Source organism: Triticum urartu, chromosome 6 (genome assembly GCF_003073215.2).
Source record: "Triticum urartu cultivar G1812 chromosome 6, Tu2.1, whole genome shotgun sequence".
Taxonomy (NCBI): Eukaryota; Viridiplantae; Streptophyta; class Magnoliopsida; order Poales; family Poaceae; genus Triticum; species Triticum urartu.
In genome coordinates, this window is record NC_053027.1 from 235,715,698 (window position 1) to 235,723,378 (window position 7,681).

General features: G+C 43.6%; 1 long non-coding RNA gene across 5 annotated transcripts; it reads left to right on the forward strand.

Moving 5' to 3' along the window:
- The first annotated feature begins 337 nt into the window (after positions 1-337).
- Positions 338-5,305, forward strand: LOC125512767. 5 transcript variants are annotated; one of them, XR_007285539.1, is made up of 3 exons: positions 338-4,734; positions 4,838-4,928; positions 4,993-5,305. It is a non-coding gene; the product is annotated as an uncharacterized LOC125512767 (long non-coding RNA). The 5 variants fall into 5 exon arrangements; XR_007285541.1 differs by having other exon boundaries at positions 338-4,724; XR_007285540.1 differs by having other exon boundaries at positions 338-4,537; positions 4,652-4,734; positions 4,838-5,305.
- Positions 5,306-7,681: the final 2,376 nt, after the last annotated feature.

The following is a 7,681-nucleotide window of genomic DNA, read 5'->3' on the forward strand; positions in this document are numbered from 1 at the left end:
GCTTATCATGCCTCCCATATTGTTAAGCCAAGCCTCTAACCCACCTTGTCCGAGCAAACCGTTGTTTGGCTATGTTACCGCTTTGCTCAACCCCTCTTATAGCGTTGTTAGTTGCAGGTGAAGATTAGAGTTTGTTCCTTGTTGGAATATGGATATTTTGTTGGGATATCACAATATCTCTTATTTAATTAATGCACCTATATCTCTCCCTAATAATAAAGTACGGATTGAGTCTTCGGATTCACTGTCGTGGCGTTTTACACAAAGGTCCATGTGGTTTTTATGAATTAAACCCGCCATCCCTGTTTTATCTGGAAAAAAAATGTTTAGTGTTCAACCCGCAGCCACGTCCTATGTAAAAAATAACAGAGTTTCTGCCCGTATAGGAGGGTTTCGGCGGCGGCCGTAGACGAGGGCGTGACGGAGGGGACGGGATCTGGCAACGGCGCTCCGGATCTGATCTGGAACGGGGCGTCGACGACTTGGAGGCGGAGGCCCAGGCGGCGCAGGTGCTCGATGCAGAACGGCGGGGGTGGCTGGATCGGCGGCGGCGGCGGCTGGAGCTTGCGAACGACGGCGGCGGCGGCTGGAGCTTGCGAACGACGGCGGCGGCTGGAGCTGTGGATTGCCATCCCTGGGAGGTGCGCGTGTCGCAGGCCGCGGCTTCACTGGGGGAGCGCAGCTGCGTAGTCCGTCGCTCGCGCCGCCGCTTCGCCGGGAGGAGCACCGGCTACGTCCCTTGCCATCCCCGCGGTCGCCGCTGCTGCCCCAAACGTTGGTGATGGAGAATCGCTTCTTGGTTTTCGTTGCTGCCAGATCCCCAATCGCTACCTCGATCTAGCCATCACCATCCCGGCAAGGGCTTCAATATCCTCAGGTATCCACCAGCGAAAAAGGAAGAAGCTCTAGCCCATGTGGTTGATGGCGTCTCTTGTCTTATTTGCTTAGCGTATTTATGTTTCATCAGGATGCAAGTTGCTGCTTGAGGAGTGTTAGAATTTGTGAAATACCGATTTTCTCTTTGCCCCAACGAGATTTGCTTCGGTACACTCAAAACGCCAGTTGCCAAAGAAGATTTATACAATCTGATCATCTATACATTGGACAGATAAACAATAGAAAGGGAACTCAATCTGATATATTATTTGTTCAGGTCCAGATATAGAAACCATAGATTGGTAAATGCATCTAAATTCTAAAAAAAAATATGCTTAATATGAGAGCAAAGCAAGATTTTCGCTACAGTACTGATGGTTAATGATAGAAGCATATCAAGTATAACAGTGAAATTGCACTACTGTTTGTTCATCGTGATGTTCTTCAGTTAAAGGTTAATATGTCCAAACTTCATTCTCTCTTTTTGTAGAAGCTCTTGCCTAACAACTTATTTTCTAGGACTGTTAGTCTTTAACAAATTTGCATCTTGATGTGGCTGAACGGTGAAGCAATTCCACTGTAAACATAAGTGCGTATGTAGCTCTTTTATTCCTACTAAAATTAGTCCGCTCATTAAATTTAAATGCAATATCAATTCACTCTGAAGAGGCTTATCCTCTTTCACTAAATACATATTCCATTGACCTATCAAACAATCCTAATGATCCCTTTAAACTGGTTCTAAATGTTTATGCAGCATTAGTGTTATAAGGTACCAGAAAACATGTGGAGAGGATACTTAGTTCCGTTGTGAAAACAATAGCTGAACTCTCTAGGTTTTGTTAGATCAACTGGCTACTTTGACGGATTCTTGCGTGGCTGTGACCGGCAGGTACCTTGCCCTCTCCCTCATCCTTTATGTACTCCCCGTATCTCTTATTTGAGCACTCCCCACCCAATTTTTTTTTCCTTATTTGCACATCTGTTATAACAGCAATGTGACATTATGGTATGATATTTGTAAAGAAAATAGATGTATGTGACTCTTTTTTGTTTACATTCATCATGCAGACAATGATTAGAGGAAAGCAGTAGTGATAGCATGAGTTGTTGACTTGGTCTTGGTACAGCACTGCCGTATACTTAGAGACACTATGCGATGCTAGATTTGGTATGATGTGATGGCGGCTGTGAATCTGGCAGTGAAGGAGGTCACAATGGAGCGGCTCCTTCTCCATCATGGTTTGTAGCACTCAATACCATGCAATTAATTAACATTCAATTTTCTAGCACTCGATTGCAGTCCAGCCCCTTCCTTTGTGACGCGGACTGCTACGTCTCCAGCACAAGGTAAGTTCCTGAGTGCAGTCCAGCCCCTTCCTTTGTTTTTTGTCTCCCACTGCGTTGCGTCGTGGAAATCCATGGCCGGGAAGGGATAGGAGGAGGGAGGAAGGGGGTGGGGTTGCTGTAAATTTGAGAGAAATCCCGAGCTGAACTTCAAATCTCGGCAGCCAATCGACACCTGAAGGCTTAGGTACGTCTTCCACGCGCACAAATCCATCTCCCGAATGTGTTGTTTTTCCGCGCCAGCCAAGGGGGTGGGGGATGAACCTGCCCACGCTGCCGCAGATGGTTTTGGAGAGGTTGGGAATCCAGAATCACAGGATAAGCAAATAATTTCTCGCACCCAATCCCGTGAGCAACATGCGTTCTACATGTTTGTAGGCAATAGTACTGCTGAACTTGGGCAAAAGCACTGATGAATACGGGCAATAGTGCTGAACTTTTTCAGGTAATAGTATACTGAAATGAACTGGGCAATAGCACTGAACGAACCGTGACGCAACTATTCTATTTTTTTTAAGTAAATCCAGAATCACAGAATAGGCAGGATGTAGGCAATAGGAGAGGAAATAAAAGGCAACAATATAGTAGGATGGATGTTTTTTCAGGCAATACAGTAGATTGCATACTGTTTTGAAAGGAGAAAACAGCTTGTTTCATTTATGTGTAGGTTGTTTCAGGCAATCAGATAGGAAATCAGATAGGATGGCATAAATTTTTTTGTGATAAAATGCAGGCATCGTAATTGTAGTTTCAGACACGATCGTAGGCATTTTGGGAGAAAATGCAGGTCATATTCAATTGTAGGTTCAGACATTTTTGTGGGATAATATGGCGGCATTTTCATTTGTAGTTCCAGACACCATTGTAGGCATTTCTGAATCCTAGGACAAATAGACATATAGCACAGGCAAATAACTTTTCCTAATGGCTGTTTGTCCATGGACTTTAAGGCTGAATCCTGTTCATTCAGCACATCATGGTACTACCACCACCCCCTCCTAGCAGCATATAGACATTCTCACACGGAAAGCAAATCCGACTACTGATGAAATAGGGCGTTTCCCTGGTGCAGTTCAGCTCAGGGAATGTAGCGGTTAATTTATTTTTGGCATTCAATTTTTTATGTATGTTGATGATTGTATGACCGTAAGTATAGGGATGCAGATCACTTTTGGGGGTGCAAAAGTTAAGTGCAAAACAGAGGGAGCACCAAGGTGACCTCGCCCAAGTACGGTCCCCGCGGACGACGACAGTTGACAATTTCTTTGTATTTTTGAAGTTTTTATTGATATACTCAGCGCTTTGTTTGTTTCGTGGTGCTCCGCCTCAACCGACGCAAGCTTCTCAATCTCCGACATCCTGCTCCCGTGTCTGATTTGGATTAATTTCGTGTCTGCATCCTTCTCCAACACAAATCAAGGGAGTGTCCGACCCGGATTGGACTTGGCTCCTATAAGAAGAAAGGATCCTCGGCCGGAATCTCCATCAGATTGTGTGCTTGGAAGTAAATCCATCAAATCCCGGAGTACTTGGACCAGAAAAGCATCATGTCGCCTTCGAGTTCGCCGGAGGTCGAAGGACATCCATCGAGCCGTCCAATATTGCCAACGATGGCTACAACAGAGGCATGTAGCCCCTTGAAAGCCAAATCAATACCAAGACCGATGAAATCATGGGTAGCCCCTGTTTCTATCCTTGTTTCTCTGTCTGCCACCCAAGTGCGAAGCTGTTCTTTTATTCAGTACATAAGCATCGACAATGTTTTTAGCAAAGTTTCAGTTATGTTCTATCTACTTTCTTCAGAGTTCAGAAAGTTTGATCCAAGTTCTGAGAGTTGATTCAAGTCTGTAGTGCTTCCACTAGATTCATAGATGCTACACTTCTGTTAGTATGTTCAATATGTTTGCCTTCTGAGACTAAACAGTGTAGCTGCTCTGCATCCAGTACACCTGCTCAATATTTGTAAAATCTGAATTTTTATTTACTTCAGAAATTTCAGAGTGAACACTGAATTGCAACATAGCAAAATTTCCCTCACAAACTTTGCAGATTTTGTTTCAGTTTTGCAGTTCAATTTGCTTGATTGTGTATATGTGCGTGCATACTGAGAGAGATGGAGAGATTATTCTATTCTAGCTGTCGTATTTCTGTTAAAAATCTGCACCCATCCACTCCATTTCCAATTGCTTGATATCTGAATGTGAAAAGCAGCTGCAAATTGAGAGCAGCAGAGTAAATGTGCAAAAGTTCAGAGCAGGTGCATGTTTTCGAGATTCAGAGGACATGTAAGCTGGGAGATGGGTTGTCATGCTTTGTAAGTATGATTAGATGGATTAGGAACGTGTTTCTTTGTGCGCAATGTAACTAGGACAAACTACATGTAATTAAACTAACAGCATATATTTTGGACTGTATTTTCTCGGTGGAGGGATTTGTGCACGTGGACGGAGGCAATCAAGGGAAGCAGTCATGAGCGAGGTGTTCGAGGGCTACGAGCGCCGGTAATGCAAGGTCTCAGACGCCTCCGCTCTTGTACTTGTTTCGATTCTATTTATCCGCTGCCTTACATTCTGCTGTTAGGAAGTTATCAGCACTAGGCATGTGATTTTGGCAGGTGGAGGCTTTAATTTGGTGTATGTGCAAATGGTGCATACAGACTATGGGAAAAGTGCATATATACTGGGATCAGGAATCCATTAACTTATGTTAGTATCTCTTTTTTATTTGATTTAAATATCATCTTTTTCATGCATTTAATTTGCTGCGCAGGTGTCTTATGATGAGATACTATAAGGATTACATAACTTTCTTTACCAATTACAGCACCTATGGTGGCAGGACATGCTTTCTATTTGCAGTTCTCCAACTAAAAGTCATCTTAAGTCAACATTGTATATAGAATCTTCTTTACTTTTTTTTGAGGGTTTAGAACCTTCTTTACTTAACTAGCTGAAACTCACGGACTATATATTGTCAGCTATATCACATAAGCAGCCTTGCAACCACAAACCTTGCCGACTTCTCATATATATCCAAACTTTGTAAACATTCCATTCATATTTGTAAAACTGTTATATGTTTATTTGTAGTCTGCCAAGAAAAAATAAAGTAGTGACCAAATGTGCGGAAATCCAACTCGGTGCCCAAGCCCATCTGTTCCTGGTCAGGAAAAAATCAAAACAAATACTAAAAAAATTCAAAAAAATTCAAAATAAATCCGTGTGATAGATAATTTGATGTGTGAGGTCTGCTTCAAATTTCAACTCAGTTGGACATCTGAGAAGCTCTCGGCAAAAAAGAAAAATCGGGTCAGTGCATGAACAGTAACTTTTTTATAAACCCTGATTTTTTTTGCTGAGAGCTGCTCAGATGTCCAAATAAATTGAAATTTGGAGTGGATCCAACACATCAAATTATCTACTACACAAAAAATTATTTTCTTTTGAATTCTTTTAGTATTTGTTTTGACTTATTTCGTCAGCGCGGGTGCAACTGAGCCTGGTAGCAGAAACTCCGCGTCCCCAAATGTGCTTATATACTGCTGCCTCAAGTTTCTTCTCCTTAAAGTTCTGTTAGTATATGCCTCTATTTTTTGACCTATTTTTGTTACCATTAAAATTTAGTTACATTTCTAAATTTTGTATGAAACACATAGATCTTATGAAATTTGAATTAACTGTAATTTAGTTACTCTACATTAATTATTAAACTCTCGAAGAGTATGTAACTATCACTGGTATGTTTCTTCCACTCAAAGACTATTCCATGCAACACTATTCCTTTCGATAGCAATGCCGAGCTGAAGTAGGCACTACCGAAGGACGTTAGGGTGTCTTCATATCCACGCTACGTGGTACGAAAAGTGATAATTCTTTCTGTCTTTGTTTTGCGGAAAGGCATAAGGCCAAATATTAAGCAACACATGTCTACAAACTCACCCATAAAAAAGGAAAATTACAATCAAATTCTTGGCGGAGCCGAACTTTTCTTCCTCCTACATCTATCGACGGCGCGTCGTGAGCATAGCTCAATGCCGTCTCTGGGAAGCACCATTGTCTCGCTTCCCTATTGAAAACACTAAGACAACCGAAAACATGTCGCCTCCGAGGATCCCGTCGTGCAACCCCCTTCTCCAATGACCAGGCCAAAGGTCCAACACCAAAGATTGCTAATGCACCGTCGTTGAGCTGCCAAGCCAGACGAACCATCAATGTACACGCAACAACTAGCCCTACCAGGCATATTGTGTACCCCCACCAGGGCACCACACCTCTAAAGGACCTCCTTGCCACCATCGGAGTTGCGTGAGCTTTGCCCGGCGGTGCACCATGGCGGTGGCAAGAGGAGAAGAGGTTATCCAAGTTTTCATGTGGAGGCGGTTGAAAAGTAGACTTGTACCTCAACATAAAGCATAGCTTAAGCGATAATTCAACATGCAGTAACACAAAGGCATATTCATCTTATAGAGAATGAGGTTAACCTTAACGTTTGTCCGAGTTGGTTATAAGAAGTGTCCGGTAGTGGCACGCGGAGCTGGTATTTTGAATTTTTTTCACCCGGTGTAACGCACGGGCATTTGCACTAGTACTTGGTAAAGGGTGGAAGGCTCGGCCTTATGCCTGGTGTTTTGTTCCACTCTTGCCGCCCTAGTTTCTGTCATATCGGTGTTATGTTCCTGGATTTTGCGTTCCTTACGCGGTTGGGTTATAATGGGAACCCCTTGACAGTTTGCTTTGAATAAAACTCCTCCAGCAAGGCCCAACCTTGGTTTTACCATTCGCCACCTAGCCTTTTTCCCTTGGGAGTCGCGCATCCCGAGGGTCATCTTTATTTTAACCCCCCCGGGCCAGTGCTTGTCTAAGTGTTGGTCCGAAACAGAGCCACTTGCGGCGCCACCTCAGGGAAACTTGAGGGCTGGTTTTAGCCGTACGTAGTGTTCATCCGATGTTGCCCTGAGAACGAGATATGTGCAGCTCCTATCGGGATGTCGGCGCATCGCGCGGTCTTGCTGGTCTCGTTTTACCATTGTCGAAATGTCTTGTAACCGGGATTCTGAGTCTGACCGGATTGTCTTGGGAGAAGAAATATCCTTCGTTGACCGTGAGAGCTTGTGATGGGCTAAGTTGGGACACCCCTGCAGGGATTTGAACTTTCGAAAGTCGTGCCCGTGGTTATGGGCAGATGGGAATTTGTTAATGTCCGGTTGTAGAAAACCTGAAGTTGATCTTAATTAAAATACATCAACCGCGTGTGTAACCGTGATGGTCTCTTTCTGGCGGAGTCCGGGAAGCGAACACGATGTTAGAGTAATGCTTGACGTAGGTTGTTCTAGGATCATTTCTTGATCATAGTTTCTCGACCATGCTTTGCCTTCTCTTTTCGCTCTCGTTTGCGTATGTTAGCCACCATATATGCTAGTCGCTTGCTGCAGCTCCACCTCATACCTTTTACCCTATCT